We start from the raw sequence: 25,125 nt of genomic DNA, 5'->3' as shown, positions 1-25,125 counted from the left end.
TCGTTCTAAGGTGTTGTGTATAATTATGTTATTGACATCACGAGCACTTGCCGGGGCGAATCCAATGATCGACCCACGTCTAAATGTTTTGGAAGACTTTTAGCTGCTATGGCCTTAATGTTCGATGATCCTAACCGTCGTGCCTCTGCTGAGACCGCCTTACTGTCTTTACGCCAGAGTAAACGTTCAGTAATTGAATATGCCACTGATTTTAGAAGGTTAGCAGTTGATACTAATTGGGATTGTTATGATCAGTTGCCTATTTTCAGGAGAGGTCTGTCTAGTGTTATAAAGGATGAGCTAGCTCGTTATGAGTCACAACAAGAACTAGAAACATTTATCCAACATTGTGAACGCATTGATATTTGCCTTACTGAGTGGAGACAGGAGAAAATGGCAGTATTTAATCGCATGTCTAACTATTCCCTTTCTCCCAAGGAACCTGCAGGTAAAGCCACTCGGGAGTCTGAGGTGGTGCCTATGCAAATTGACTCAGTCCAGAAGCATGAGAGTAATGAACGCCGGGAACACCGCTTCTGTGAGAGTCTATGCTTCTATTGCGGCCAATCTGACCACTTCCTGATCAATTGTCCCAAGCGGCCTAAAAAGGTGTTAGCAGCAGTAGGGGAATATGATAACTGTGATGCTGAGTCAGATGTCTCTGAATTTAGTCTACCAGTGAATGCTGTTTTCCATGCACTCTCAATGACTTCTTCTACTGAGCAGAAGGAGAGGAGTTCTCACTGTTCACTTCCAATAAAAGTTTTATGCTCTGGACAGTGGATCTCTAGTGCAGCCATGATTGACTCTGGTGCAGGGGGTAATTTCATGGACATTGCTTTTGCTAAGAAACATGGTATAGATTTTCTGCATAGAGCTTCCCCAATTGCCATGGAGACAGTGGATGGGTCACCTTTAATCTCTGGGCCTGTCGATCAGGAGACCGTACCTCTTACCATTGTATTGGAGCCAGATCATCAGGAGCAGCTCTCCTTCTTATTAATTTCTTCTTCCCATTTTCCTGTGATTCTAGGCATTCCCTGGCTGCGTTCACAGAATCCAACAATCAACTGGGAGACCAGAGAGATTACATTTCCAAAAAGAAGTGATTCAACATTAACGAAAACTCTACCAAAGTCCCTTGATTCGGAACCTCCAGAACCGGTATTCACTTTACCTTCTGTGTATAAGGAATTCTCAGATATCTGTGATAAGAAGAAGGCAGATCAGCTTTCACCACATAGGTCTTATGATTGTCCTATTGAACTGCTTCCAGGGGCAGCCATTCCTTTAAGCAATGTATATCCATTAGCGCCTCCTGAACTCCAAGCTTTGAAGGAGTATATAGATGAGAATTTGGCCAAGGGCTTTATATGTCCTTCTTCCTCACAAGCAGGGGCGCCTATTTTTTTTGTGAAGAAGGATGGGACTCTGAGACCCTGTATCGACTATCGGGAACTCAACAAGGTGATCATCCGGAATAGAAATCCTTAGCCTTTAATTCCAGAACTATTGGAAAGAATCTGTCATGCCAAGGTATTTTCTAAATTGGATCTTCGCGGGGCATACAATCTGGTATGTAGTCCAGGTGATGAATGGAAGACTGCTTTCAGATGTCAGTATGGACACTTTGAATACTTGGTGATGCCTTTTGGGCTGTGCAATGCCCTTGCAACCTTTCAACATCTTGCCAATGATATCTTTAGAGATTTACTGGACCAGTTTGTCATAATCTATCTGGACGACATCCTTATTTTTTTCTGATTGTCTACAGGAACATCAAGAACATGTCAAGGTGGTTTTGAGACGTTTGCAAGAAAACCATCTTTATATCAAGCCAGAGAAGTGTGATTTCCATAGTTCTGAAATACAATTCTTGGGGTATGTCATCTCTCCTCAAGGGATAAACATGGAATCTGGTAAGATTCAAGCAATCCTTGATTGGCCGGCACCCAAAAAAAAAGAAGTTCAACGCTTTATCGGCTTTGCAAATTTCTATAGACGTTTTATCCAAAATTTTTCAGAGATTGTCTGTCCCATCACTTCTCTGACTAAGAAGGAGAAATCCTTTAAGTGGTCTTCACAGTCTCAGGAAGCTTTTGATCAGCATAAATCATGTTTCACTTCAGCTCCGTTCTTGATTCATCCGGATCCAGCAATTCCTTTCATCGTGGAGGTGGACGCTTCTGATTGGGCGTTGGGGGCTATTCTCTCTCAAAGAACTGGAGAGAAGGCCATATTGCATCCTTGTGCTTTCTTTTCCCGTAGGCTTACCCCTGTAGAGAGGAACTACGACATGGGAGATAAGGAACTTCTAGCGATTATTGCAGCCTTTAAAGAATGGAGGCACCATCTGCAAGGGGCCGCACAACACATCATAGTGCTGACCGATCATCGAAATTTAGAGTTCCTCAGATCTGCTAAATGTCTATCTCCACGTCAGGCTCAGTGGAATTTATTTTTAAACCAATTTAATTTTGTGATTTCGTACCATCCAGGTTCACGTAATGGAAAGGCTGATGCTTTGTCCTGAATCCATTCTGCGGATTCAATACCTGGAGCCCCACCCAACACCATTTTATCGGATGCCAACTTCATTGGAGTAATCCATGATCTGGATCTGTAGACGGAGATCAAGGAGGCCTATGATGGTGATGTATATCTTGCTAACCCGCCTGTGGATCTCAATCTTGTCCTTAAGGGAGGCTTGTGGTTCCCTGATCAGTGTATCTACTTACCTGAGGCCGTACGTTTGCAGATTCTCAAGTTGGTACATGATTCCATGTTGGCTGGTTATAAAGGGGTATAGAGGACACAAGAATTCTTGAGCAGATTCTTCTGGTGGCCAACTTGCCTGAAGGACATTAAGGACTATGTTCTTTCTTGTGAGGTATGTGCTCATTATAAGACTCCTCGTGCTTCTCCTATGGGTCTACGTCAACCACTACCAGTTCCATCTCGCCCATGGGGCTCAATTTCTATGGACTTCATTGTGGATCTTCCTACTTCTGGTGGTATGAATACAATCCTAGTAGTGGTTGATCATCTGACTAAGGCTGCTCATTTTGTTCCTTGTGCCGGCCTCCCCACGGCGAAAGAGACTGTGAACTTAGTGATTCAGAATATTTTTCAGCTGCATGGGGTCCCAGATGAAGTCATCTCTGACCGTGGAGTACAATTCACATCAAGATTCTGGAAGGGGTTTTGTGCTGCACTTAATATTAATGTTCGTCTTTCTTCTGCATATCATCCTCAGACGAATGGTCAGACCGAGCGAACCAATCAGACTTTGGAGCAATATCCACGATGATACATCTGCCATCTTCATGATGATTGGTTGGAGCTACTTCCTTTAGCAGAATTCTCCTACAACAATTCTCAGAGTGCCTCCACTATGGTAACTGTTGTGAAATTGGATTCTGGGCTCCCCCGGTGGCCACTTGTGGAATTGTACTTGTGTGCATCATCCCCTCTGTTCACCTGCTCCTATCAGGATGTGGGAGTCGCTATATAACCTTGCTCCTCTGTCAGTTTCATGCCGGTCAACAATGTAATCAGAAGCCTTCTGTGCATGTTCCTGCTACTAGACAACTCCTAGCTAAGTTGGACTTTTGTCCTTGTGTGTTTTTGCATTTTGTTCCTGTTCACAGCTGCTGTTTCGTTACTGTGTCTGGAAAGCTCTTGTGAGCGGAAATTGCCACTCTGGTGTTATGAGTTAATGCTAGAGTCTTAAAGTAATTTCTGGATGGTGTTTTGATAGGGTTTTCTGCTGACCATGAAAGTGCCCTTTCTGTCTTCATGCTATCTAGTAAGCGGACCTCGATTTTGCTAAACCTATTTTCATACTACGTTTGTCATTTCATCTAAAATCACCGCCAATATATGTGGGGGCCTCTGTCTGCCTTTTGGGAAAATTTCTCTAGAGGTGAGCCAGGACTGTCTTTTCCTCTGCTAGGATTAGGTAGTTCTCCGGCTGGCGCTGGGCATCTAGGGATAAAAAACGTAGGCATGCTACCCGGCCACTTCTAGTTGTGCGGCAGGTTTAGTTCATGGTCAGTATAGTTTCCATCTTCCAAGAGCTAGTTCTCATATATGCTGGGCTATGTTCTCTCGCCATTGAGAATCATGACAGTTTGACCGGCCCAAAAAAGGGTTAAATTACTGGCTGAGAAAGGAGAGAAAAAAGAAGTCTGCTACAATTTTTTTTTTTTTTTTTTTTCCCTCTAGTTCTGAGTGTGCTCTTAATTGAATCACTTGCTAGTCTGCCTATACTGCAGCCTTCCTCTCTTTCTCTCCTTCTAATCCTTGAATGGCTCTGTGTTCACCTGTTTCAAATGGATCTTCAGAGTGTAGCTACAGGTTTGAATAATCTCGCCACAAAGGTACAAAATTTGCAAGATTTTGTTGTTCATGCACCTATGTCTGAGCCTAGAATTCCTTTGCCTGAATTCTTCTCGGGGAATAGATCTCACTTTCAAAATTTTAAAAATAATTGCAAATTGTTTTTGTCCCTGAAGTCTCGCTCTGCCGGAGACCCTGCACAGCAGGTCAGGATTGTAATTTCCTTGCTCCGGGGCGACCCTCAGGACTGGGCTTTTGCATTGGCACCAGGGGATCCTGCGTTGCTCAATGTGGATGCGTTTTTTCTGGCCTTGGGGTTGCTTTATGAGGAACCTCATTTAGAGCTTCAGGCGGAAAAGGCCTTGATGTCCTTGTCTCAGGGGCAAGATGAAGCTGAAATATACTGCCAAAAATTCCGCAAATGGTCTGTGCTTACTCAGTGGAATGAGTGCGCCCTGGCGGCGATTTTCAGAGAAGGTCTCTCTGATGCCATTAAGGATGTTATGGTGGGGTTCCCTGTGCCTGCGAGTCTGAATGAGTCCATGACGATGGCTATTCAGATCGATAGGCGTCTGCGGGAGCGCAAACCTGTGCACCATTTGGCGGTGTCTACTGAGAAAACGCCAGAAAATATGCAATGTGATAGAATTCTGTCCAGAAGCGAGCGGCAGAATTTTAGACGAAAAAATGGGTTGTGCTTCTATTGTGGTGATTCAACTCATGTTATATCAGCATGCTTTAAGCGTACTAAGAAGCCTGACAAGTCTGTTTCAATTAGCACTTTACAGTCTAAGTTTAATCTATCTGTGACCCTGATTTGTTCTTTGTCATCTATTACCGCGGACGCCTATGTCGACTCTGGCGCTGCTTTGAGTCTTATGGATTGGTCCTTTGCCAAACGCTGTGGGTATGATTTGGAGCCATTGGAGGCTCCGATACCTCTGAAAGGGATTGACTCCACCCCATTGGCTAGTAATAAACCACAATACTGGACACAAGTGACTATGCGTGTTAATCCGGATCACCAGGAGGTTATTCGCTTTCTGGTGCTGTATAATCTACATGATGTTTTGGTGCTGGGATTGCCATGGCTGCAATCTCATAACCCAGTCCTCGACTGGAGAGCTATGTCTGTGTTAAGCTGGGGATGTAAAGGAACTCATGGGGACGTACCTTTGGTTTCCATTTCATCATCTATTCCCTCTGAGATTCCTGAATTCTTGTCTGACTTTCGTGACGTTTTTGAAGAACCCAAGGTTGGTTCACTACCTCCGCACCGGGAGTGCGATTGTGCCATAGACTTGATCCCGGGTAGTAAATACCCTAAGGGTCGTTTATTTAATCTGTCTGTGCCTGAACACGCGGCTATGCGAGAATATATAAAGGAGTCCTTGGAAAAGGGACATATTCGTCCTTCGTCATCTCCCTTAGGAGCCGGTTTTTTCTTTGTGTCTAAGAAAGACGGCTCTTTGAGGCCGTGTATTGATTATCGACTTTTGAATAAAATCACGGTTAAATATCAATATCCGTTACCACTGCTTACTGATTTGTTTGCTCGTATAAAGGGGGCCAAGTGGTTCTCTAAGATTGATCTCCGTGGGGCGTATAATTTGGTGCGAATCAAGCAGGGGGATGAGTGGAAAACCGCATTTAATACGCCCGAGGGCCATTTTGAGTATTTGGTGATGCCTTTTGGTCTTTCAAATGCCCCTTCAGTCTTCCAGTCCTTTATGCATGACATTTTCCGCGATTATTTGGATAAATTTATGATTGTGTATCTGGATGATATTCTGATTTTTTCGGATGACTGGGACTCTCATGTCCAGCAGGTCAGGAGGGTTTTTCAGGTTTTGCGGTCTAATTCCTTGTGTGTGAAGGGTTCTAAGTGTGTTTTTGGGGTTCAAAAGATTTCCTTCTTGGGATACATTTTTTCCCCCTCTTCCATCGAGATGGATCCTGTCAAGGTTCAGGCTATTGGTGATTGGACGCAACCCTCTTCTCTTAAGAGTCTTCAGAAATTTTTGGGCTTTGCTAACTTTTATCGTCGATTTATTGCTGGTTTTTCTGATGTTGTAAAACCATTGACTGATTTGACTAAGAAGGGTGCTGATGTTGCTGATTGGTCCCCTGATGCTGTGGAGGCCTTTCGGGAGCTCAAGCGCCGCTTTTCTTCCGCCCCAGTGTTGCGTCAGCCTGATGTTGCTCTTCCTTTTCAGATTGAGGTCGACGCTTCTGAAATCGGAGCTGGGGCGGTGTTGTCGCAGAGAAGTTCCGACTGCTCCGTGATGAGACCTTGTGCCTTTTTTTCCCGTAAATTTTCGCCCGCCGAGCGGAATTATGATATTGGGAATCGGGAGCTTTTGGCCATGAAGTGGGCTTTTGAGGAGTGGCGTCACTGGCTTGAGGGGGCCAGACATCAGGTGGTGGTATTGACTGACCACAAAAATTTAATTTACCTTGAGTCTGCCAGGCGCCTGAATCCTAGACAGGCGCGCTGGTCGTTGTTTTTCTCTCGGTTTAATTTTGTGGTGTCTTACCTACCGGGTTCTAAGAATGTTAAGGCGGATGCTCTTTCTAGGAGTTTTGAGCCTGACTCCCCTGGTAATTCTGAGCCCACAGGTATCCTTAAAGATGGAGTGATATTGTCTGCCGTTTCTCCAGACCTGCGGCGGGCCTTGCAGGAGTTTCAGGCGGATAGACCTGATCGTTGCCCACCTGGTAGACTGTTTGTTCCTGATGATTGGACCAGTAGAGTCATCTCTGAGGTTCATTCTTCTGCGTTGGCAGGTCATCCTGGAATCTTTGGTACCAGGGATTTGGTGGCAAGGTCCTTCTGGTGGCCTTCCCTGTCACGAGATGTGCGAGGCTTTGTGCAGTCTTGTGACGTTTGTGCTCGGGCCAAGCCTTGTTGTTCTCGGGCTAGTGGATTGTTGTTACCCTTGCCTATCCCGAAGAGGCCTTGGACGCACATCTCGATGGATTTTATTTCGGATCTGCCTGTTTCTCAGAAGATGTCTGTCATCTGGGTGGTGTGTGACCGTTTCTCTAAGATGGTCCATCTGGTTCCCTTGCCTAAGTTGCTTTCTTCTTCCGAGTTGGTTCCTCTGTTTTTTCAAAATGTTGTTCGGTTGCATGGTATTCCGGAGAATATCGTTTCTGACAGAGGGACCCAATTCGTGTCTAGATTTTGGCGGGCATTCTGTGCTAGGATGGGCATAGATTTGTCTTTTTCGTCTGCTTTCCATCCTCAGACTAATGGCCAGACCGAGCGGACTAATCAGACCTTGGAGACATATTTGAGGTGTTTTGTGTCTGCGGATCAGGATGATTGGGTTGCTTTTTTGCCTTTGGCGGAGTTCGCCCTCAATAATCGGGCCAGCTCTGCCACCCTGGTGTCCCCGTTTTTCTGTAATTCGGGGTTTCATCCTCGATTTTCCTCCGGTCAAGTGGAATCTTCGGATTGTCCTGGAGTGGATGCTATGGTGGAGAGGTTGCATCAGATTTGGGGGCAGGTGGTGGACAATTTGAAGTTGTCCCAGGAGAAGACTCAGCTTTTTGCCAACCGCCGTCGTCGTGTTGGTCCTCGGCTTTGTGTTGGGGACTTGGTGTGGTTGTCTTCTCGTTTTGTCCCTATGAGGGTTTCTTCTCCTAAGTTTAAGCCTCGGTTCATCGGCCCGTACAAGATATTGGAGATTCTTAACCCTGTGTCCTTCCGTTTGGACCTCCCTGCATCCTTTTCGATTCATAATGTTTTTCATCGGTCATTGTTGCGCAGGTATGAGGTACCGGCTGTGCCTTCCGTTGAGCCTCCTGCTCCGGTGTTGGTTGAGGGTGAGTTGGAGTACGTTGTGGAAAAGATCTTAGACTCTCGTGTTTCCAGACGGAAACTCCAGTATCTGGTCAAATGGAAGGGATACGGTCAGGAGGATAATTCTTGGGTCACTGCCTCTGATGTTCATGCCTCCGATCTTGTCCGTGCCTTTCATAGGGCTCATCCTGATCGCCCTGGTGGTTCTGGTGAGGGTTCGGTGCCCCCTCCTTGAGGGGGGGGTACTGTTGTGAAATTGGATTTTGGGCTCCCCTGGTGGCCACTTGTGGAATTGTACTTGTGTGCATCATCCCCTCTGTTCACCTGCTCCTATCAGGATGTGGGAGTCGCTATATAACCTTGCTCCTCTGTCAGTTTCATGCCGGTCAACAATGTAATCAGAAGCCTTCTGTGCATGTTCCTGCTACTAGACAACTCCTAGCTAAGTTGGACTTTTGTCCTTGTGTGTTTTTGCATTTTGTTCCTGTTCACAGCTGCTGTTTCGTTACTGTGTCTGGAAAGCTCTTGTGAGCGGAAATTGCCACTCTGGTGTTATGAGTAAATGCTAGAGTCTTAAAGTAATTTCTGGATGGTGTTTTGATAGGGTTTTCTGCTGACCATGAAAGTGCCCTTTCTGTCTTCATGCTATCTAGTAAGCGGACCTCGATTTTGCTAAACCTATTTTCATACTACGTTTGTCATTTCATCTAAAATCACCGCCAATATATGTGGGGGCCTCTGTCTGCCTTTTGGGAAAATTTCTCTAGAGGTGAGCCAGGACTGTCTTTTCCTCTGCTAGGATTAGGTAGTTCTCCGGCTGGCGCTGGGCATCTAGGGATAAAAAACGTAGGCATGCTACCCGGCCACTTCTAGTTGTGCGGCAGGTTTAGTTCATGGTCAGTATAGTTTCCATCTTCCAAGAGCTAGTTCTCATATATGCTGGGCTATGTTCTCTCGCCATTGAGAATCATGACAGGTAACTCCTTTCTTTGCTAATTTAGGTTAGGTTAGGAGGAGGAGGAGGAATGCTGGCACCTCCGGCGAGGAGTGTTGTGTGCATGCATGACCACTGACTGCTCTCTTCTGGGTAGTTAGCCTGTGTCTCTGTGAGAGTTAACAGGGCACAGAGCTTTGCTTTCTCGGCCACTCTGTGAAGCTAATAGAGCTGGTTAATACCGCCATTTTGTGCCGCCATTCACTTAGCGGCAGGATATTTCCTGCACGGTGGATCCTGGGTTGCGAACGCACCAATCACATCAATAAATATATTCGGTGCGTTCCGCAAACCCTAACAGAAGTTCATCGGTCCTTTGAAGATCAGCGGTATCGTAAGCTCTGTGGCCTGCCGTCTAAAGCTGCCAAGGACTATGAAGGTACATCCAGTATTTCATGTCCCTCTATTGAAACCTGTCTCTCCTAATAAATTTCAGGGATGCAGATTGCCCCCTCCAACCCGTACTGGTAGACGGGCAGGAACAATTCTTGGTGGAAGAGATCATTGATTCCAGGATCCGCAGGAATCGACTTCAGTATCTAATAAGATGGCAGGGGTATCCACCTGAGGAGGACTCCTGGGAATGCGTGGCTAACATCTGTGACCCACAGAAGATTGCTCAGTTTCATCAAAGATACCCAGAGAAACCAGGTCCAGGATCATCCTGAGGCCACTTTTAACCCCTTCCTGACCTCTGACGCCACGTAGGCGTCATGAAAGTTGGTGCCAATCCGACCTGTGACGCCTATGTGGTGTCATGGAATGATCGCGTCCCTGCAGATCGGGTGAAAGGGGTAACTCCAATTTCACCCGATCTGCAGGGACAGGGGGAGTGGTACTTCAGCCCGAGGGGGTGGCTTCACCCCCCCGTGGCTACGATCGCTCTGATTGGCTGTTGAAAGTGAAACAGCCAATCAGAGCGATTTGTAATATTTCACCTATAAAAATGGTGAAATATTACAATCCAGCCATGGCCAATGCTGCAATAGCATCTGCCATGGCTGGAGACCCCGATCTGCCCCCCCCACAGCCACCGATCGCCTCCCCAGTCGTCCTTTCTGCCTCGTCCTCCTGTCCGCTCCCCTCCATCCTCCTGTCCGCTCCCCCGTCCTCCTGTCCGCTCCCCCGTCCTCCTGTCCGCTCGCCCGTGCTCCGATTCCCCCCCATGTTCCGATCCCACCCCCCCATACTTACCGAGCTCCGATGTCCCTCCCACTGTCCGTCTGTCTTCTCCATGGGCGCCGCCATCTTGGAAAATGGCAGGCGCATACGTAGTGCACCCGCCGAATCTGCCGGCCGGCAGATTCGTTCCCTGTACATTTTGGTCGCTGTGATAGGTTCTATCACAACGATCAAAATAAAACAAATAGTAAATAAACCCCCCCTTTTATCACCCACATAGGTAGGGACAATAATAAAATACAGAAAATATTATTATTTTTGTTTTTCCATTAGGGTTAGGGGTAGGGGTAGGGTTAGGGTTAGGGGTAGGGTTAGGGTTGCACTTTGGGTTAGGGTTGCACTTAGGGTTGCACTTAGGGTTGCACTTAGGGTTGCACTTAGGGTTAGGGTTGCACTTAGGGTTGCAAATAGGGTTAGGGTTGCACTTAGGGATAGGGTTGCACTTAGGGTTGCACTTGGTGTTGCACTTAGGGTTGCACTTAGGGTTAGGGTTGCACTTAGGGTTGCACTTAGGGTTAGGGTTGCACTTAGGGTTAGGGTTGCACTTAGGGCTAGGGTTGCACTTAGGGCTAGGGTTGCTCTTAGGGTTGCACTTAGGGTTAGGGTTGCACTTAGGGTTGCACTTAGGGTTAGGGTTGCACTTAGGGTTAGGGTTCCACTTAGGGCTAGGGTTGCACTTAGGGCTAGGGTTAGAATTAGGGTTAGGGTTGCAATTAGGGTTAGGGTTACAATTAGGGTTAGAATTAGGGCTAGGGTTGGAATTAGGGTTAGAATTAGGCTATGTGCACATGGTGCGGATTTGGCTGCGGATCCGCAGCGGATTGGTCGCTGCGGATTTGTAGCAGTTTTCCATCACGTTTACAGTACCACGTAAACCTATGGAAAACCAAATCCACTGTGCCCATCGTGCGGAAAATACAGCACGGAAACGCTACGTTGTATTTTCCACAGCATGTCAATTCTTTGTGCGGATTCTGCAGCATTTTACACCTGCTCCATAATAGGAATCCGCAGGTGAAATCCACACAAAAAACACTGGAAATCCGCGGTAAATCCGCTGGTAAAGCGCAGTGCGTTTTACCTGAAGATTTTTCAAAAACGGTGCGGAAAAATCCACACACAAATCCGCAACGTGAGCACATAGCCTTAGGGTTAGGGTTTTAATTAGAGTTAGGGTTGGAATTAGGGTTAAGACTAGGGTTAGGGGTGTGTTGGGGTTAGGATTGTGGTTAGGGTTTGGATTAGGGTTTGGGGTGTGTTGGGGTTAGTGTTGGAGTTAGAATTGAGGGGTTTCCACTGTTTAGGCACATCAGGGGGTCTCCAAACGCGACATGGCGCCACCATTGATTCCAGCCAATCTTGCGTTGAAAAAGTCAAATGGTGCTCTCTCCCTTCCGAGCCCCGGCATGTGCCCAAACAGTGGTTTACCCCCACATATGGGGTACCAGCGTACTCAGGAGAAACTGGACAACAACTTATGTGGTCCAATTTCTCCTGTAACCCTTGGGAAAATAAAAAATTGCGAGCTAAAAATTATTTTTGAGGAAAGAAAAATGATTTTTTTTTTTCATGGCTCTGCGTTATAAACTTCTGTGAAGCACTTGGGGGTTCAAAGTGCTCACCACACATCTACATAAGTTCCTTTTGGGGTCTAGTTTCCGAAATGGGGTCACTTGTGGGGGGTTTCTACTGTTTGGGCACATCAGGGGTTCTGCAAACGCAACGTGACGCCCGCAGAGCATTCCATCAAAGTCTGCATTTTAAAACGTCACTACTTCACTTCCGAGCCCTGGCATGTGCCCAAACAGTGGTTTACCCCCACATATGGGGTATAAGCGTACTCAGGAGAAACTGTACAACAAATTTTGGGGTCAAATTTCTCCTGTACCCCTTGGGAAAATAAAAAATCCAGGGCTAAAAAATCATTTTTGAGGAAAGAAAACGTATTTATTATTTTCACGGCTCTGCGTTATAAACTTCTGTGAAGCACTTAGGGGTTCAAAGTGCTCACCACACATCTAGATAAGTTCCTTTGGGGGTCTAGTTTCCAAAATGGTGTCATTTGTGGGGAGTTTCTACTGTTTAGGCACATCAGGGGCTCTGCAAACGCAATGTGATGCCCGCAGAGTATTCCATCAAAGTCTGCATTTCAAAACATCACTACTTCCCTTCCGAACCCCGACATGTGCCCAAACGGTGGTTTACCCCCACATATGGGGTATCAGTGTACTCAGGAGAAACTGGACAACAAATTTTGGGGTCAAATTTCTCCTGTTACCCTTGGGAAAATAAAAAATTGTGGGCTAAAAAATAATTTTTGAGAAAAGAAAAATTATTTTTTATTTTCATGGCTCTGCGTTATAAACTTCTGTGAAGCATTTGGTGGTTCAAAGTGCTCACCACACATCTAGATTAGTGCCTTGGGAGGTCTAGTTTCCAAAATGGGGTCACTTATGGGGGAGCTCCAATGTTTAGGCACACAGGGGCTCTCCAAACGCGACATGGTGTCCGCTAATGATTGGAGCTAATTTTCCATTCAAAAAGCCAAATGGCGTGCCTTCCCTTCCGACCCCTGCTGTGCGCCCAAACAGTGGTTTACCCCCACATGTAGGATATCAGCGTACTCAGGACAAACTGGACAACAACATTTGGGGTCCAATTTCTCCTGTTACCCTTGGGAAAATAAAAAATTCTGGGCTAAAAATCATTTTTGAGGAAAGAAAAATAATTTTTTATTTTCACGGCTCTGCGTTATAAGCTTCTGTGAAGCACTTGTTGGTTTAAAGTGCTCACTATGCATCTAGATTAGTTCCTTGAGAGGTCTAGTTTCCAAAATGGGGTCACTTGTGGGGGAGCTCCAATGTTTAGGCACACAGGGGCTCTCCAAACGCGACATGGTGTCCGCTAACGATTGGAGCTAATTTTCCATTCAAAAAGTCAAATGGCGCGCCTTCCCTTCCGAGCCTTGCCGTGCGCCCAAACAGTGGTTTACCCCCACATATGAGGTATCCACGACTCAGGAGAAATTGCCCAACAAATTTTAGGATCCATTTTATCCTGTTGCTCATGTGAAAATGAAAAAATTGAGGCTAAAAGAATTTTTTTTGTGAAAAAAAGTACTTCATTTTTACGGATCAATTTGTGAAGCACCTGAGGGTTTAAAGTGCTCACTATGCATCTAGATAAGTTCCTTAGGTGGTCTCGTTTCCAAAATGGGGTCACTTGTGGGGAAGCTCCAATGTTTAGGCACACAGGGGCTCTCCAAACGCGACATGGTGTCCGCTAAAGATTGGAGCCAATTTTTCATTCAAAAAGTCAAATGGCGCTCCTTCCCTTCCGAGTTCTGCCGTGCGCCCAAACAGTGGTTTACCCCCACATATGAGGTGTCAGCGTACTCAGAACAAATTGTACTACAACTTTCGTGGTCCAGTTTCTCCTTTTACCCTTGGGAAAATAAGAAAATTGTTGCTAAAAGATAATTTTTGTGACTAAAAAGTTAAATGTTAATTTTTTCCTTCCATGTTGCTTCTGCTGCTGTGAAACACCTGAAGGGTTAATAAACTTCTTGAGTGTGGTTTGAGCACCTTGAGGGGTGCAGTTTTTAGAATGGTGTCACTTTTGGGTATTTTCAGCCATATAGAACCCTCAAACTGACTTCAAATGTGAGGTGGTCCCTAAAAAAAATGGTTTTGTAAATTTTGTTGTAAAAATGAGAAATCACTGGTCAAATTTTAACCCTTATAACTTCCTAGCAAAAAAAATTTTTGTTTCCAAAATTGTGCTGATGTAAAGTAGACATGTGGGAAATGTTATTTATTAACTATTTTGTGTCACATAGCTCTCTGATTTAACAGAATAAAAATTCAAAATGTGAAAATTGCTAAATTTTCTAAATTTTCTCCAAATTTCAGTTTTTTTCACAAATAAACGCAGAAATTATCGACCTAAATTTAAAACTAACATGAAACTCAATATGTCACGAAAAAACAGTCTCAGAATTGCTAGGATCCGTTGAAGCGTTCCTGAGTTATTACCTCATGAAGGGACACTGGCCAGAATTGCAAAAAATGGCGAGGTCATTAAGGTCAAAATAGGCTGGGTCATGAAGGGGTTAAGGAGGGAGTAATGTCAGGACTCTGCATTCCCTGTTTTCATTTGTGGTACTTTTCCAAGATGGCATCTGCTGCCTGGCTTCTGCTCATGTGATCCGTCTTCCCTGTCTTTATAACCCTGGTTCACATCCAACTCCTTGCTTGTGTATTCTGCTAGAATTCCTGGCTTGTGCTACAAGAGACTTTCCTCTTCAGATACTCCGGCTCTGCCTCCTCAGCAAACCTGCTCAGCTCTCAGTGGTGTCTGTGCTGCAAGCTGTTTTTGCCTGTGTCTATCTGCAATCTTCTCCTGCCTGCTAGGACACGTAAGCTCTGCCTGCTACAGCCAATATAGTTTGGAATCCGCTGCCAGTTTGACTGTTTCTGGACTCGAAGCTCTTCACTGCTTCTGGACTCTTTTCTATAGACTGCCAAACCTAGCATGAACTGTGTGTTATTATCTTATTCAGCACAGAGGGTGCTATACCCATTAGGGTATGTGTCCACGTTCAGGATTGCATCAGGATTTGGTCAGGATTTTCCATCAGTTTTTGTAAGCCAAATCCAGGAGTGGAACAATTAGAGGAAAAGTATAACAGAAACATATGCACTACTTCTGCATTTATCACCCACTCCTGGTTTTGGCTTACAAATACTGATGAAAAATCCTGACCAAATCCTGATGCAATCCTGAACGTGGACACATACCCTTAGACTTTGCCCGCAGCAGAGCGACAAATGAACTTCTCCTGAAGGACCTTGTTTGCTATTTACTTGAACTTTTGTGCACATGCTTCATCCACGTTTGTGCATATAAACACTGACTCTGCCTGCAGCAGAGCTGCTAAGGCACTTCTCCTGATATCATCTTGTTTGCTGTGTTTGAACTTGCTCACGCCTTGCACCAGTGTCTATTTGTATAATACAGACTTTACATTGCACTTTGGTTCAGTTGCCTTAAGGCCCCGTCTCACATAGCGAGATCGCTAGCGAGATCGCTGCTGAGTCACAAGTTTTGTGACGCAACAGCGACCTCCATAGCGATCTCGCTATGTGTGACACGTACCAGCGATCAGGCCCCTGCTGCGAGATCGCTGGTCGTGTCGGAATGGCCTGGACCTTTTTTTGGTCGTTGAGGCCCCGCTGACATCGCTGAATCGGTGTGTGTGACACCGATCCAGCGATGTCTTCACTGGTAACCAGGATAAACATCGGGTTACTAAGCGCAGGGCCGCGCTTAGTAACCCGATGTTTACCCTGGTTACCAGCGTAAATGTAAAAAAAAACAAACAGTACATACTCGCCTTCTGATGTCCGTCAGGTCCCTTGCCGTCTGCTTCCTGCTCTCACTGACTGCCGGCCGTACAGTGAGAAGTGAGAGCGCAGCAGTGACGTCACCGCTGCGCTCTGCTCTCACAGTACGGCGGCTCAGTCAGAGCAGGAAGCAGACGGCAAGGGACCTGGACACCGAAAGGCGAGTATGTACTGTTTGTTTTTTTTGGTAACCAGGGTAAACATCGGGTTACTAAGCGCGGCCCTGCGCTTAGTAACCCGATGTTTACCCTGGTTACCCGGGTGCTGCAGGGGGACTTCGGCATCGTTGAAGACAGTTTCAACGATGCCGAAGTCGTTCCCCTGATCGTTGGTCGCTGGGGAGAGCGGTCTGTGTGACAGCTCCCCAGCGACCACACAGCGACTTACCAACGATCACGGCCAGGTCATATCGCTGGTCGTGATCGTTGGTAAATCGCTTAGTGAGACGGGGCCTTTATTTGTCTCAAGCCAAGAGATTCCTGAGTGTACCACTGTAATTGTTACACTATCTGTAGCCGGTCGTATTAATCTAATCTAACTAAAATGATACTGCCCCCCAAGCTTAGTTATTGTCTTCAACACAGTGCTTTGCTAATACCTAAATCCTTTCTTGCGAATTTGAACTTTCATGTGGGGGAGGTCTAGGCCCAAACTCAAGTTATTTACACTGCAGAGACCAAAACAGGGGGGGTGGAGTGGCGCTGCCGGATTTTTATCTATATTACTTGGCTGGTCAGGGTAGAGCAATCAATAAATGGATGCCCAATATCTATCTCCCTAATTCTGAAAACCACCTGCTTCATTCGGCCCAAATTGACTGTCCACTAAAATTCCTGGAACTGGAGAAAATTATTTTCCCCCTTTACTACCCTTACTTCGTCTGGCACGATCAGTTTGGAGGCAAATTAAAAAAAACTATTGGATTTATGGATATTATAGCGGAAATGCCTTTGTGGAAAAATGGCTATTTTCCAGCTCTGTTGAATTACCCATCCATTGACTTTTGGATTGTGCATGGTGTCTCCTCAGTAGGTGATCTATAATGCGGGGGGATCTTTGCGTCTTCTGAGCAATTGGATACTAAACATGGTATACCGAGATCCCAATTTTTTTCGATATCTACAACTAAGGTCAGCCGTTCAATCGCATATGAGACATACATGTGCAAGCTGAGCTATATCTTCTCTAGCCTTGATAGGAATTCTTAACTCGCACTGTCCCCAAGGCCTTATCTCCTCTCTATATACCTATATGTTATCATCGGGAGCTGTATCCACCGTAAGATCTATCAAGGGGAAATGAGGGAACTTCTTTCTGGTATACAAGAGGAGAAATGGGAAGATATTCTAGAATCTCCAATTAAAGTATCCCCGTCAGTCAATAATAAGATGACCCAGCTATATATAATACATCAATTGTACTTAACTCCGATACGACTTTTTAAAATGGGTCGATTCCAAATACCAGAGTGTCTGCGATGTCACTCAATGGATGCAGACTTTATCCACATGATATGGAGGTGCCCTATCATTCTTCATTACTGGAAAGAGGTGGTGTCACTATTGACATCTTTGCTATTAATTCCTGCTCCCCTTGATCCATTAACTTGCATATTTGGAGTATGGAAAGAGGAGACTTGGGACCATTATATTGATACTTTCCTACGAGAGACGCTTTTTATGGCACGGAAGGTGTTGGCACTGTGGTGGATGGGGGGGCTCTTGTCTATCTCTTAGAACTTGGATTGATTTAGTAAACTCGGTTATTCCATATGAACGTACGCTGTACCAGAACGGAGGGTGTCCGGGGAAGTTTGAAAAGATCTGGGGTAGATGGAACTTTTTCCATCTTACTCTATAGATACGTTATAGTCAGCTTTGGTGCTGGTTTTGGGGGCATCGCATAGGAGACAGACATAATGCAAAGTTTCCTTTCTTTTCCATTCCTTCTAAGGCAGCAAATTAGTAGTTATTGTAGTTATAGTTATAACTCAAGATTTATGACTTTATGTTTCTATTTACACAACACATATGGTGCCGACGACCCGATATACACAATTTATTGTTAAAAGATAACACTTGTTACAATAAAATGCGTATTTTTATTTATATATTTAACAATGCATAAAATTATATGTACTTTATATTATGTTCAATAATAATGGATACAAATGTGTATGTAACATAGCTTATTTTGTTGTTAATAAACTAATTTTTAAAAAACAAAAACAAATAGCTTTTAGCTCAGGCAAAAGAAAGTACAAGTGACCAGTACTTTTGGCTCAGTCCTGGAGCCTCAATACACACTGGAGGCTTCCACCTCCTCACATACAGGCCCTGTGTTAAGCAGTAGTCTACATTATATAGCTATAACCACACCCAGAACCTATCATATGATTAGTCATGTGGTCGTGATATCACTGCAGATCCTCAAACACATATAGAGGTACAGTGATGCCCTTACCCAGGGGTGAGTTATATGGGTAGCCAGACCCTCCCATCTCTCACAGCTACCCATAACCCGAACCCAAGTGTACTAAATGATCCCTTAGTGCTTATGTGCACTAAAGAAAACACTCCGGGTTACATCACAGAGACAAGCAATGTCCGAGACACATACCTCCCGTCGACTATATGACCCTAGGCCACATACCTCCCCTCTCTGCCTAAAGCCATGGGGCTTGGCACTTTCCCCCACTAGACAAGGGATTCTTGAGAGGGCATCAGCATTACCATATAGCTTATCTGCCCTATGTTCTACATAGAAGCTGAAGTCCTACAGGACAAAGAACCAGCGGGTGACCCTAGAATTTCTACTCTTTGTTTCCCTCATCCATCTGAGTGGGGCATGGTCGGATATCAATCTAAACTTACATCCCACCAGATAGTACTGTAACATATTCACTGCCCACTTTATGGCCAAGCACTCTTTCTCTACGACTGAGTAATTCCTTTCACATGAAGATAGCTTCCTACTCAGGTAGAGAACAGGATTCTCGTCCCCATGTATCTCATGGGAAAGGACTGCTCCTACCCCAACATCAGAGGTGTCTATCTGAAGAATAAACTCTTTCTTAAAAGTCCGGGGCCATCAGAACGGGTTGCTTACACAGAGCCCTTTCATTTCTTGGAAGGCTGACTCTGCCTCTTCGGACATCTAACCATTGCTGATTTTATCCCCTTAAGAAGATTGGTCAGAGGTGCAGCCACCGTGGCGAAGTTTGTGATGAACCTCTTGTAATGTCCCACGATCCCCAGGAACGCTCTAACTTGCTTTTTGGAGAATGGTCTTGGTCATATTTGAATTGCCTCCACTTTACTGATTTGGGGTTTTATTTTGCCACGACCCACTACATATCCCAGGTACTTGGCTTCTTCTTTACCCAAGGCATACTTCTTCGGGTTTATTGTAAACCCCACCTACCTTAGAGCATCAAACACTGCTTGGACCTTTTCCAGATGACTCTCCTAGTCTGGGCTAAAGATGACGCTATCATCCAGGTATGCAGCAGCATATGGCTTATGAGGTGCCAGGATTCTATCCATAGCCCTCTGGAAGGTCGCCGGAGGTCCCTGTAGGCCAAACGGCATCCGGAAGTACTGAAGCATCCGTCTGGTGTAGAAAATGCAGTCTTCTCCTTGGCTTCCTGTGCCATGGGGATTTGCCAATATCCCTTCATCAAATCCAAGGTGGTTATGTACCTGGCGGGCCCAAGTTTTTCGATGAGCTCATCAACGCGTGGGATATATACGTAGAACTTGGAGACCTCATTCAGCTTCTGAATGCAGTACCTCCATTGACCATCGGTTTTTGGGGCCATGACAATTGGGCTTGACCAACCGCTCTTGGCTTCCTCAATGGGCAGTACAGTGGTGCAGTGGTTAGCACAGCAGCCTTGCAGCGCTGGAGGAACCCATCAAACAGCACCAAGGACAACATCTGCAAAGAGTTTGTATGTTCTCTCCGTGTTTGCGTGGGTTTCCTCCATGTACTCCGATTTCCTCCGGAGTGCAAACTGTAAAGCGCTGTGGAATATGTTAGCGCTATATAAAAAATAAAGATTATTATTATTATTACTACCCCAAGCTTCAACATATGCTCCACCTCCTTGGAGATTACTTCTCGATGGGCCTCAGGAATTCGATAAGGCTTCACATTCACCCACACATGTGGCTCTGTCAGGACTTTGTGCTCTACAACCTTCGTGCACCCTGGCAACTCTGAAAACAGGTCCCTGTTCTTCTGGAGTAACTCCTGGCACTGCTGATTCTGGGCCTTCAATAGCGTCTCTGCTATAGTAACCCCTCCAACTTTACCTTCTGGGTTGCCCAGCAAGCACGGAGTTACCGCTGGCTCTCTATCTTGCCATGGCTTGATGAGATTGACATGGTAAACCTGGTTTGGTTTCCATCTTCCTGGTTGGTGGAGGTGTTCTTTCATGATGGGCATCACCTTCGCCATCCTCTGCTGCATCAGTGCCACATGCCCAATGACGCTTCTGTAGGGTGTGACTACGGCTTCCCAGGTTTCCTTGGCTATTGATGAGACCTCGCGGATGTCGGCCATACAGAAGCTCGAATGGCAAAAACCCCATGGTGGCCTGTGGAACTTCACGGATGGAAAACAGCAGATACGGTAAGAGACAGTCCCAGTCTCTACCGTCTTTATCTATGGCTTTTCTTAGCATGCTCTTCAGTGTCTTGTTAAATCTTTCAACAAGGCCATCTGACTGAGAATGGTACACTGAAATCCTCAACAGGGAGATTTTCAGGACCTTGCATAACTCCCTCATCACCTTGCTCATAAAAGGAGTCCCCTGGTCAGTCATTATCTCCTTCTGCAACCTGTCCGTGAAAACACATGGACCAACTTGTGGTCTATACTCTTCGTGGAAGAATTTCTCAGGGGAATTGCCTTAGGATAGCGTGTGGCATAGTCCAGGATGACTAATCTATACTGATTGCCCAGGGCTGATTTAACTTGGGGACCGACCAAGTCCATGGCAATTCTCTCGAATAGCACCTCAATAATGGGCAAAGGCACAAGGGGGCTCCAGAAAAGAGGGGTGGGGCAATTAACTGACAAGTCTGGCAGGACTTGCAATAGTTCACTATTTACCGGTGACACCCAAGCCAATAGAACCTCTGCACAACCCGTTTCTGCATTTTTCCACCCACAGGTGTCCCCCCAAGATGTGTGAATGGGCCAATGCAACACCTACCATCTATAGCAGTGTTTCTCAACTCCAGTCCTCAAGACCAACCAACAGGTCATGTTTTCAGGATTTCCTTAGTATTGCACATGTGATAATTTCATTACCTGCTCAAGCATTAATTCCATCACCTGGGCAATAATAAGGAAATCCTAAAAACATGACCTGTTGGTGGGTCTTGAGGACTGGAGTTGAGAAACACTGGTCTATTGGAACCTGGCACTATCAACTGTTCTACTAACTCCTCCCTTGTTTTCGTGACCCAGCACAACTCGCCACTCATCATAAAATAGGGAAATCTTGTGCCTGCCCCTGGCACCTGTGCAACCCCATTAATGACGGTGACATTGTTGAAGGCTTCCCTCAGAGTTGGGTCCCTAAGTTGGGCAGTCCCAAAATTGTCACTGGCCACCCCTAACGCCGGATTGTCAGATACAGGGTACACTTCCTCCTCATCCCCTACAAGGACACAAAAAAGAAACCCTTTCTGCCCGGCTTTCTCTGTGCCCCTTTACGACATCTTTCTTTATATTTGGCTTCCACGTGCATGACCCTGCTTGGCATATAGACTTGTCGTCTCGTCTTCTGATTTTGTACATCCATGTATTCTCTGGCTTCTGACCCTCTGCTTATTCCTGACATTGCTTTCTACCTCATCCTCTTGTATCTCTGCACCAGGCTGGTTTCTGACCTCTGGCTAGTTACGTACCTCTCTTCCTCTTGGCGGTCACGCACCTCTGCAGATATCAGGAAGCTTGGTTCTGTTTGAGCACTTTTTTCTCTGCTATTGATGCCCTCCTCTCTGGCTGGGTTTTGCGCTGCGGCATCAGCACTTTCCTCACTGGCTGGGTAATGCTGCATGTCTGCAGCATTGACTCTGCTTCCTGCCAGGTCCTCACTCCGTAGACTCTTCTGTCAGGCGCTGCTGCGCCACCTAGTAGTCATTGCCATATCGCATCCTTTGAGACATGACAGTACCTTTGCAGAGACACAGCCCCGAAGCATGATGTTACCACCCCCATGCTTCACAGTAGGTATGGTGTTCTTTGGATGCAACTCAGCATTCTGTCTCCTCCAAACATGACCAGATTTGTTTCTACAAAACAGTTCTACTTTGGTTTCATCAGACCAGATGACATTCTCCAATACTCTTCTGGATAGTCCAAATGCTCTATAGCACACTTCAGATGGGCCTGGACATGTACTGACTTAAGTAGGGGACTCATAGGGCACTGCAGGATCTGAGTCCCTGGTGGCGTAGTGTTATGATCCGGTGACCCTGGAGCCACATGAGACGTTCTCTGGAGTAGGTGGTACCTGTACTGACCGCAATCCCTGAACTGACACCGCAACTAGAAGTAGCCCGTGGGGTGTACCTAACACGTCCTAGACACCTCGACACAACCGGAGGACTAAATACCCCTATAGATGGAAATGGGAATTCTATCTTGCCTCAGAGCAGAACCCCAAAGGATAGGCAGCCCCCCACAAATATTGACTGTGAGTATAAGAGGAAGGACATACGCAGGCAGAAAGCAGAATTTAGCAAAAGAGGCACTTCTAGCTAAATAGAAAAGGATAGGACAGAATTCTAAGCGGTCAGTATTAAAACCCTAAAAATATCCACAGCAGAAAATACAAAATATACTACATCTAACTAAAGACATAGAATGTATATCTGCCTCTCCAGAGAATCCAGCATGACTGAAAAATCCAAACAAGTCTAAGCTGGACAAAAACACAATGGATTGCACTGAGATGTAAAGCACACTACATATGTGCTACAGAGACAAAAAAAAAAACAGAACTTATCTTAGCTGAATTGACAGCAGGGCATGAGGAGCCAGACAGAGATGCAATTCCTCCAAGTACAATGGACAACTGTATATATGTAACCATGAGCCACCAAGTAAACCTGTAGCTGAGGGTATATAACCCTCCCTGGACACCTTAAACAGGTCCAATACAAAGGACAACTCCAAATAGATGTAAACCAAAGAGCAAGGAGTATAAAAATCCAGACCATCATATTAAAAGCAAACTTTTATTAAATTAATTGCACGATAACAAATTCTAAAATAGTACCGTATACATATCATAACCAAGTACGAATTATACAGAGGTGCCAAAAAGGGAGACCTAACGGTGGCCAGGTTAGATGCACACTACAAAATACATCCCAGACATGGGTAATAGCGCCAAAAATGAATGAAAGGATGGCATTGGCTAGGACATTATAACAGACAATGCATAGTGCACAATAAACCGTGCCCATATAGAGCACAAGGTCCACAGCCCACCATCACAACATAGTGATTGCACGCTTACCCATAGTCAGTTCCAAGGGGAGTAGTCTGCACTTCACCCGGCGGCCCCGGACGCGCGTTTCGCGGTGTAGCTTTATCAACAGGGTTCATAATGTTGATAAAGCTACAACGCGATGCAATCACTATGTTGTGATGGTGGGCTGTGGACCTTGTGCTCTATATGGGCACGGTTTATTGTGCACTATGCATTGTCTGTTATAATGTCCTAGCCGATGCCATCCTTTCATTCATTTTTGGCGCTATTACCTATGTCTGGGATGTATTTTGTAGTGTGCATCTAACCTGGCCACTGTTAGGTCTCCCTTTTTGGCACCTCTGTATAATTCGTATTTGGTTATGATATGTATACGGTACTATTTTAGAATTTGTTATCGTGCAATTTATTTAATAAAAGTTTGCTTTTAATATGATGGTCTGGATTTTTATACTCCTTGCTCTTTGGTTTACAATGGACAACTGGCAGGGAATAATGGATCCTGCACACCTAAATACCTAGTAGAGCTGCAATCAGCAGAAACACCTGCCCTGGATTACAACCCAGAGACAACTGCACTACCACCAAGAACCACCGGAGGGAGCCCAAGAGCAGAATTCACAATAGCGTAGTGTGTTACTGATGGTAGCCTTTGTTACTGTGGTCCCAGCTCTATGCAGGTCATTCGCTAGGTACCCCTGTGTGGTTCTGGGATTTTTGCTCACTGTTTTTGTGATCATTTTGACCCCACGGGGTGAGATCTTGCGTGGAGCCCCAGATCGAGGGAGATTATCAGTGGTCTTGTATGTCTTCCATTTTCTTATTATTGCTCCCACAGTTGATTTAATCACACCAAGCTGCTTGCCTATTGCAGACTCAGTGTTCCCAGCATGGTGCAGGGCTACAATTTTGTTTCTGGTGCCCTTCAACAGCGCTTTGGTCTTCACCACAGTGGAGTTTGGAGTGTGACTGTTTGAGGTTGTGGACAGGTGTCTTTTATACTGATAACAAGTTCAGGTGCCATTACTACAGGTAATGAGTGGAGGACAGAGGAGCCTCTTAAAGAAGAAGTTACAGGCCTGTGAATGCCAGAAATCTTGCATGTTTTTAGGCGACCAGATACTTATTTTCTACCTTAATTTGGAAAATAAATGTAACCAAATCAGACAAGGTGATTTTCCAGATTAATTTTCTAATTTTGACTCTCATAGTTGTGGTCTACCTATGATGTAAATTACAGGCCTCTCTCATTTTTTTAAGTGGGAGAACTTACACAATTGGTGACTGCCTAAATACTTTTTTCCCCACTGCATATACACAAAAAACGTAATTAATGTTATTAATGGCAAGGCTTCTATAACATTGTAATGGATATGTATAACTTATTTATGCATTTATTTATTCATTATTTTTTCATAGGATGGTAAAAACAGACACACTGACCAAACCCTGATGAAACTCAGATTTAAAACATTGTGTGTATACAAGAAAATATGCAAATTGCCTCTTCTGAGAAAAAGAGGACTTTACTCTATAGCGCCACCTATTGGAAGTAGCGATCCTACAAGTCACAATCAACCCTTTAACGAGTCGTGCAATATGACTTAGGATAAAAGCCAAATCAGTATCTCAATTCGCAGACACGGTGTTTCGGGCTGTTGGCCCTCGTCAGTGCGAAGCATGAGAACTGATTTGGCTAGGTGAGAGGCTCTGGAGTGGGGTCTAAGGGGTAACGTTTCTCCTTATGGAGAGTGACATACCATCTCTGGCTTGTCAAGGTAAGGAGGCTTATTCGCCGTGCAATGCTCCTCTAGGAATTTAAATATGCAAATTGCCTCTTCTGAGAAAAAGAGGACTTTACTCTGTAGCGCCACCTATTGGA

At 45.3% G+C, this 25,125-nt stretch overlaps 1 long non-coding RNA gene across 1 annotated transcript in view; it reads left to right on the top strand.

The window, feature by feature from the left end:
* LOC143793937 (uncharacterized) overlaps nucleotides 1-24,735 on the top strand; it is a 99,684-nt gene extending 74,949 nt beyond the window's left edge. The window contains exon 3 of the long non-coding RNA XR_013220343.1: nucleotides 24,663-24,735. This is a non-coding gene — a long non-coding RNA (uncharacterized LOC143793937). The remainder of the gene's footprint in view (nucleotides 1-24,662) is intronic.
* The last annotated feature ends 390 nt before the right edge of the window (nucleotides 24,736-25,125 follow it).

This window comes from Ranitomeya variabilis, chromosome 1 (assembly GCF_051348905.1).
Source record: "Ranitomeya variabilis isolate aRanVar5 chromosome 1, aRanVar5.hap1, whole genome shotgun sequence".
In the NCBI taxonomy this organism is placed as follows: Eukaryota; Metazoa; Chordata; class Amphibia; order Anura; family Dendrobatidae; genus Ranitomeya; species Ranitomeya variabilis.
This window is presented reverse-complemented; position numbering and strand designations above follow the sequence as displayed.